The sequence below is a fragment of the Lactuca virosa genome, chromosome 5 (genome assembly GCF_052849685.1).
Source record: "Lactuca virosa cultivar CGN04683 chromosome 5, Lactuca_virosa_CGN04683_v6, whole genome shotgun sequence".
NCBI classification, from domain to species: domain Eukaryota; kingdom Viridiplantae; phylum Streptophyta; class Magnoliopsida; order Asterales; family Asteraceae; genus Lactuca; species Lactuca virosa.
The window spans coordinates 35,591,790-35,599,124 of record NC_136430.1 but is presented as its reverse complement, the minus strand read 5'-3'; the positions used below and the strand labels follow the sequence as shown (position 1 = coordinate 35,599,124).

The 7,335-nt window shown below is 39.9% G+C and overlaps 1 non-coding gene across 1 annotated transcript; it reads right to left on the bottom strand.

The window, feature by feature from the left end:
- Window positions 1-6,488: 6,488 nt before the first annotated feature.
- Window positions 6,489-6,595, bottom strand: LOC145118116 (small nucleolar RNA R71). The gene has a single exon (XR_013713096.1). It is a non-coding gene; the product is annotated as a small nucleolar RNA R71 (small nucleolar RNA).
- Between the last annotated feature and the right edge of the window lie 740 nt (window positions 6,596-7,335).

Genomic DNA, 7,335 nt, shown 5'->3' with positions numbered 1-7,335 from the left:
CCACCACGAAACCCTAAACCTCCATTGAGTGTCCTTAGAGCTTTGGAGGCCATTAGAGAGCATTTTTGGTGTAGTGAAGCCATTTTCCAAGCAAGTGAAGAGCATAATAAGGTGGAGGATCAAAGGAGAAGCAGTAGATCCAAGATTATGGTTCTATTTCAGATCACCTTGAGGTATAAACCTGAAACTTTCCTCAAGTGTGCTTAGATCTATGTTAATGGAGTTTTTGGACCTTTTAGGTCCCAGGAATGGACCTTTATGACTCAACTCGTTCTGTAGGTCTAGGGTTGCCACCTTTAGTGTCATATGAGTCCCATAAGCAGTAAAGTTTCAATCTTGAAGGTCCATTTGTGACCATTCATGAGATCTAGCCATTTCCATGGAAGTTTTTTTGTCACATTTCAAGTTTGGGCTCATTTGGTGGGTTGCAAGCCACCAAGTAATCGATTTTATGGATTAAGACGTTGAAAAGGACTAGGATCTGTGATTGTAGCTTCTGGAATAGAGTATTAAGCACTTAATGGGAAAAGTGACTTAAAAATGGAGTAAGTTATGCATAAATGCATGTACGCGCAGCGTACACACCATTCAGCCAGTACGCTTAGCGTAAAGAGGACTACGCCCCGCGTACTCAACATATATGGGCTTGGCGTGTTTTGGGCGTCGGGTAGAGCTATGCTTTGGACATTGGGTCTGTGGGCCGTAGTGGGCCATCAGAAGTCAGATAATTTGGGCCAAGAATATATGAATGGCCTTTGGGGTAAGGCCCATATGAGCGTTTGGGCCCAATTTGGAAAATTAGGCCATCGGTGGGCCATATTTGGGCCTTCTTGATTATGAGATATTGGACCATTAGAAATGCCAAATGTTTGGACTGGACTAATTGGTTGGGCCTCAGAATAAAACCATGTAAAGGTTTGGGCCCAATTTGGAAAATTGGGCCGTATGTTGGGCTTTGACTCATAGTTGACTTTTGGGCCTTTGGTTTGGGCCTTGGGCTTGAATAAAGCTAAGTCAGGGGTAAAGTAGTATTTACCCCAAGTGTGTGCTTATGGTTATGTGTTGGAACCCAAATATTAATAGGGTGTCATTTTCATGTTGACGAATCGGGAATCTGTCATCTAGTAGCTAGAGTCTTCGTTTGCAGGACTTCAGCAGTGCGAGGTGAGTTACCTTCCAGTAGAGTGGGACTAAGGCCACAATGTCGGCCTACTAGTAGAAGCTTGTAGTTAGATGATTGTCTGTGTGATAATTGTCTGGTATGCCATTATCTGTTATGTTGTATGTACCAGTATGTTATGAGTCTATGTGGTAGCGGTAGGGGTGAAATAGTCCCCGATATTCAGTTGAAATAGACCGAAGGGGAGGCCAGCACCCAAATATGCTAGGTAGTTGTCCGGTTGAAATAGACCGAAGGGGAGGCCGGCACCCAGATATGCTAGGCGGTTATCCGGTTGAGATAGACCGAAGGGGAGGCCGGCACCCAGATATGTCTGGCTAGATATGTTATTGTATGGTATGTGGTATGATGGGGGGAACTCACTAAGCTTCGTGCCTACGGTTTACAGTTTTGGTTTCAGGTACTCGTTTTCAAAGGAAAGGATCTGGCTTGATCGCAGCGCATCACACTATGTTTTCCGCACATGAGATCTTTGGGATTTCACTCTGATATTGTTTTATGTTAACATGCCTTGATTATTGATACTTTGGTTTTGACGTGGGATGTTTTTATGGGCGTTTTTATACTGTTGGTTTTATAATAACCTAATTAAAACTGAAATTTTTGGTCTTAAATTTTGGGATGTTACAACCTAATTGGACAAGGTGTTGAAACGTTTCAGCATGGAGAATTCCAACAAAGGTGAATTGCCCATCCTGAGTAATAACAAACTAAGTAAGACTCAGAGCCCGAGTACCGATGCTGAAATAGCAGAAATGAGTTGAATACCATATGCTTCCGCAGTTTGCTCGATCATGTATTCTATAACATGTACTCGCCCTGATGTGGCATTTGCCTTGAGCATGGTCAGCACATATCAGGGGAATCCTGGTAGAGCTCACTGGACTGCGGTAAAGAACATTCTTAAATACCTACGGAGGACTAAGGATTGGGTCCTTACCCTCGGTGGGAGTGATGACTTAAGAGTGACAGGGTATAGTGACGCCAACTTTCAGACCGATAGAGATAATTTCTGCTCTCAGTCCGGCTGGGTGTTTACCCTAAATGGAGGAGCAGTAACATGGAAAAGTTCAAAATAGGAGACTGTAGCTGACTCTACGTGCGAATCAGAGTACATAGCAACAGGCGAAGCTTCGAAGGAGGCAATATGGCAGAAGAATTTCATCAGATACCTTGGAGTTGTACCAGCTGTAAAGGAGCCCATGGAGATTTTATGTGACAACGAGGGTGCGGTTTCCTTAACCAAGGAACCGAGGGATCATGGCAGTTCACGCACATCGACAAAAAATATCACTTCATAAGACATCAAGTAGAAAATGGACTCCTTGTAGTAAATAGAGTATCGTCAGAGGAGAACCCAACAGATCCCCTTACGAAGGGACTGGATAGGGTTAAGCACTTGCAGCATGGTAGGAGTATTGGGCTGAAGGACGATATTAGTTTTAGTGAGAAGATAGCTATCTAGAAACTTGTAATAGCTAAAATGTAATTGACATTTGATGATTAAATAAAAGGAATTTTATTTATGAGTAAAGTTACTATCTTGTGTCAGTCATTTATTATTGCTTCATTTTGCATGTTTTGACTTCCAGAATAATAAGATTATTCAAATTTTCCATAGTCGATCATACTTTGGAAGTAGGTACAGAGGCAAGACTGTCATGAATTGACTTGTAGATTGTCTAAAGCGTATAGAAATGGCAAAAGTTTGCTACAAAGTTCATGAGTGCTCCTGAAATAAGATTTGAGTATTGAATTAAACCCACGCTTACATGAATCACTTCATGGAATTTATCACGAGTGATGGTGAGACGATAATATCGTATAGTCTTCAAACCAAGATATACAAGTTGTTGATTACGAGTTGATTGTGCATTGATAGTATGAAAATGCATCAGTAACTTGATGTTATAAAACATGTTGTTGTGTATAATTTAACAAGTAGTTAGTACAAGCATATAAGTCGAAGTTTATCTGTTCCTTTTATCCTAAGAGGATTAAAAGAGATATGTTGGGCCCCTCGATTATTTTGTTTTGACTTATGTGTCGGGCCCAGTCAAGACTCAATTGATGTGTTCAATAAAGTTCTATGTCTAACAATACAGAAATCGGGAAACAAACTACTGGAAAATATGTGTGACTATGTTCCATGTATTTTTCCACATGATATCTTGAGGAACAGAGGATTATATGATCCCTTATCTAATGGACGCGTCAGAATTCGACGGCGGCTTTTGAGAGCTACGATTGGTAATTGGATTTTGAAGTTTCATTCGCAGTTATAGTTATTAGACTTATCCAAGTGGGAGACTGTTGGATTAGGTGTCTAATCCCGTAACTATAATTGGTATGTATTTGACCCGATAGTAGCATGGTCCATTTTGGGTTGCCTTCACCGAAGCAATTTGATAGGATGGATATTTGAGAAAGCGGTTATTTGAGATTTATTAATAAGTATAATATATGGATTCAAAAATCATATTATTTAATTGGTATTGATCAAGAATTAATTTGGAATTGATTTAGTGATAAAAAGAGACTAATTAAATTAACGGGGACTGATTATGTAAATCAGTGAGAGTCCATGAAGTGTTAGTCCACATGAATTATTGGATCAAAAAGCCTAAGTGTATGGATTAGGATTTACAAATGACCTTTGGAATTCTACACTATTTATGTAACCCCTAAGCCCTAAAATCGACACATGTGCATTCTAAGAAGAAGCTAACCGATTTTTGTTTCCTCCAAGATCTCTCTCATTGTGCTTCATCGTTCTTGGTGTTTGTGACACATTTGAGGCATTACACTTGAGGTGCTAAGCTCTTGTAAGGCCATGTTCTATAGGCTACAACGAAGACGTAACTGTTAGATGCCATTTTATGCATCTTATAGGGTAGTATTCATTAGCATTTAGGATCATATTTCTACATTTGTAGGTCATTTATTTAAATAATGTTCAGCTCATGTCTTTCGTTAGAATTCTCGTACTGCTCATGTTTTTTATGTCAATTTCAGATAGTTTGAGTGGAGCAGTGCTTTGGGAGCAGTTGGATGTGCGTTTGGAGCTTAAAATGGAGCTTGGAACTTATGGAGTATGTTGTGGAATGATTGGAAGATGCTTTGGTCAAGAAATATTCGATCGAATTGATCACATGAAGATAGAATCTGCAATCTAAAGTTAAAGGATGTTGCTGACATCTTTGACCCCTTGTCAGTATTTTGACCATATCTCATGAACCGTAACTCCGATTGAGGCGATTCAAAATGATCTGAAAAGTAGATGAAGTTTCAGACGTCTTAGACGCAACATGCGATTGCAGGTTGCCTTTATGCGATCGCATGGGGCCTTTATACGATCGAAGGTTAGGTCGCAGCTTGGATTCGAGGTTTTTTAGTGCCAAAAATTCATCCGGAAGCAAAAAACGAAAACCTGCGATCGCAGGTTGTGTACATGAAATCACAGGTTGGCCAAAAAGTGCTAAAATAGCATCCTACTTCATTAAAAAGGCACAAGATGCGTTTACTTCAAAACCTACGATCGCAGGTTGTGCCCATGCGATCGCATGCGTGTCGTTTTTGTTGCTGGACGTAGAAATAGACCCTGATAGTATTCCTGTAACCGAAGTTGGCGATTCCAGAGGTACCAGACGATGAAAATACGATTTTGGAGGCTTTTCTCCTCCGATTTCAAAGATTTCCAAAGATCTGAAGACTGTGGATCATTTCTTTCAAGTAGATTAGTAAGATTAGTTGTTTGATGTCTCTTTTCATCTATTTTCATCAGATTTTGGCCATGTCTGGCTAAACCCTAGTTTTCAGTTCTGCATAAGACAAGTACTTTTCATGTGATTGATCATTAGATCTGGTTTTTGATTTGTGCTTCTATCTAGATTCTTCAGTTTTATTCTTAATGAATGTTTGATTTTTATTCTTGTTAGTGTGATCACCTAGCTAGGGTTTTATCATTCCAGTTAATCCGTTAATAGAATCCGTAATTGTTCTAATCAACTGGTAATAAGTAACAAGTAATAAATCGGTTCCGTGTTTGTGATTTGACTTTATTATAAACTGAGAAATCATATATTTACACTTCTGAGCTTGTGAGAAGTATTGGATATTGCTGGGAATTTTACAATGAAGTTAATGCAACTTTTTTGATTTAATTTAGAGCTTGTTTGATTAGACAGTAAAAAGTTAGGGTTAATTGAAGAGCTCGTTTCGGTTAACTAAATAAGGTAAAAGAGATTATACTAGAGCTTGTTAGTTTTTCTCAATGCCAGCTTAGATAGAACGCATCTCAAGTAACCAGGTCGATGTTGATTGCATGATTAGGAAAGTCGCAGCAGAGCTGAAACCGTTTTTATTATTGATTCTCGTTTAATTTAATATCACTGCATTTTTATTTTTTACTTCATAATTAAATCCCCCTTTATATTATGTTTCTTGACTAGATGTTCCTGATGCAAAAAGGCATTGACTTTTAGGCTGTGTCCCTGAGGATTCGACCCTGCTTCCCTGTGCTATCTTTTTAGTGCATTCCAAGCAGTGGTAAATTTATTTGTTTAATACGTGCGCGGCAGCGTGTTAACAAATTGGCGACGTTGCCAGGGACACGATGCCTTCTTATAGTTAATGCCAAGAATTTTTCGTTCATGTACACCTTTAGTTTTTGATCCAGAAATCGAGCGAACTGCAAGGAGACTAAAAAAAGAGGTAACATGAAAGAAACAATCAGCTGGTCTCTTTGGTTCATCATCTTCCATACCCCCAGAACCTCCACACCACAAGGCACTCCCTTGTGGAACGAACCAGATCCGATTTTTCCGAAAGTACCCCCATCTTCTCCTCAAACAGCCCATATAAAACTTATTCCCCACCCTCTTCCATTAAAACTGAAATCACAGACTCTTCAGAAACCGAATCTGAAGACTTAGTTATGAGTGGACACGAAGTAGAAAAGACCCTTAGAGAGTGGGCCACTCAAGAGGTCAACCAATAGCCCCTTTGCATTAAGTTTCCAGAAGCCCAGAACTTCGAACTTAAATCTGGGTTGATTCATCTTCTTCCCACTTTCAGAGGATTGGAAAACGAAGACCCACATAAATTCCTCAAGGAATTTCATGTGGTTTGTTCAGGAATGAAGCATCATGTTGTCATAGAAGACCAGATAAAGTTAAGGGCATTCCCCTTTTCACTTCAAGATTCTGCAAGAGAATGGTTATATAAACTCCCATCTGGTTCCATCACCACTTGTATAGAGCTCGTGAAGCTGTTCTTAGAGAAATATTTTCCAGAAACGCGAGTCTCCAGTCTCAGAAGAGGAATCCTTGGTATCAAACAAGGAAAAAGAGAAGCTTTACATACCTACTGGGAGAGATTCAAGGAGTTGTTGATCAGTGGCCCCCAACATGGAATTAGTGATTACCAGCTCTATAACTATTTCTGTGAAGGTCTAACACCCATGGAAAGACGCCTTATAAATGCTTCTAGTGGTGGTTCTTTGGGTGATATGACACCAACTAAAATTAGAGACCTTATCGAAAAGCTGGAAATCGAGTCTAAACACTCTGGAAATGAAGACGAGTGGTATCCAGATCAACCAAGGGGTGTCAAGGAAGTCAACAATGTTCATCTGGAAGCTCAGATATCTGAATTGACGAAAGTTGTTCTGCTCCTGGCCAAAGAAAAAGCAGCTACAAAGAAACAATGTGGGATTTGCTTGAAGACTGATCACCCTACTGATATGTGCCCAATATTGCAAGAGGATACAGTTGCAGTAAAAGTTGTCGGGGGCTACCACCAGAATTTTCAGAATAATTATCAGTAGAAACAACAATTTCAGCCTCCACCTGGATTTCAACAGCAACGAAATTTTCAGCAACTAGGTTTTCAACAGACAAATTTTCATCAAAATTCTCACTTTCAGCCCAACTTTCAGAACTCGAATTTCCAGAATCAAAACTTGCAACATCAACCCAGTAGCTCCAGTGTGGCCTTAGAAGATATAGTAAAGAGTCTTGCCACGAGCACTCAAGCATTCCAGACCGAAACTAGAGCTAGTATCAAGAATCTGGAGCAACAGGTGTCTCCACTTCCCACTTCTATGGGTCGTCTGGAGTCTCAAGGAAAGTTACCAGGGCATACTGAAAACAATC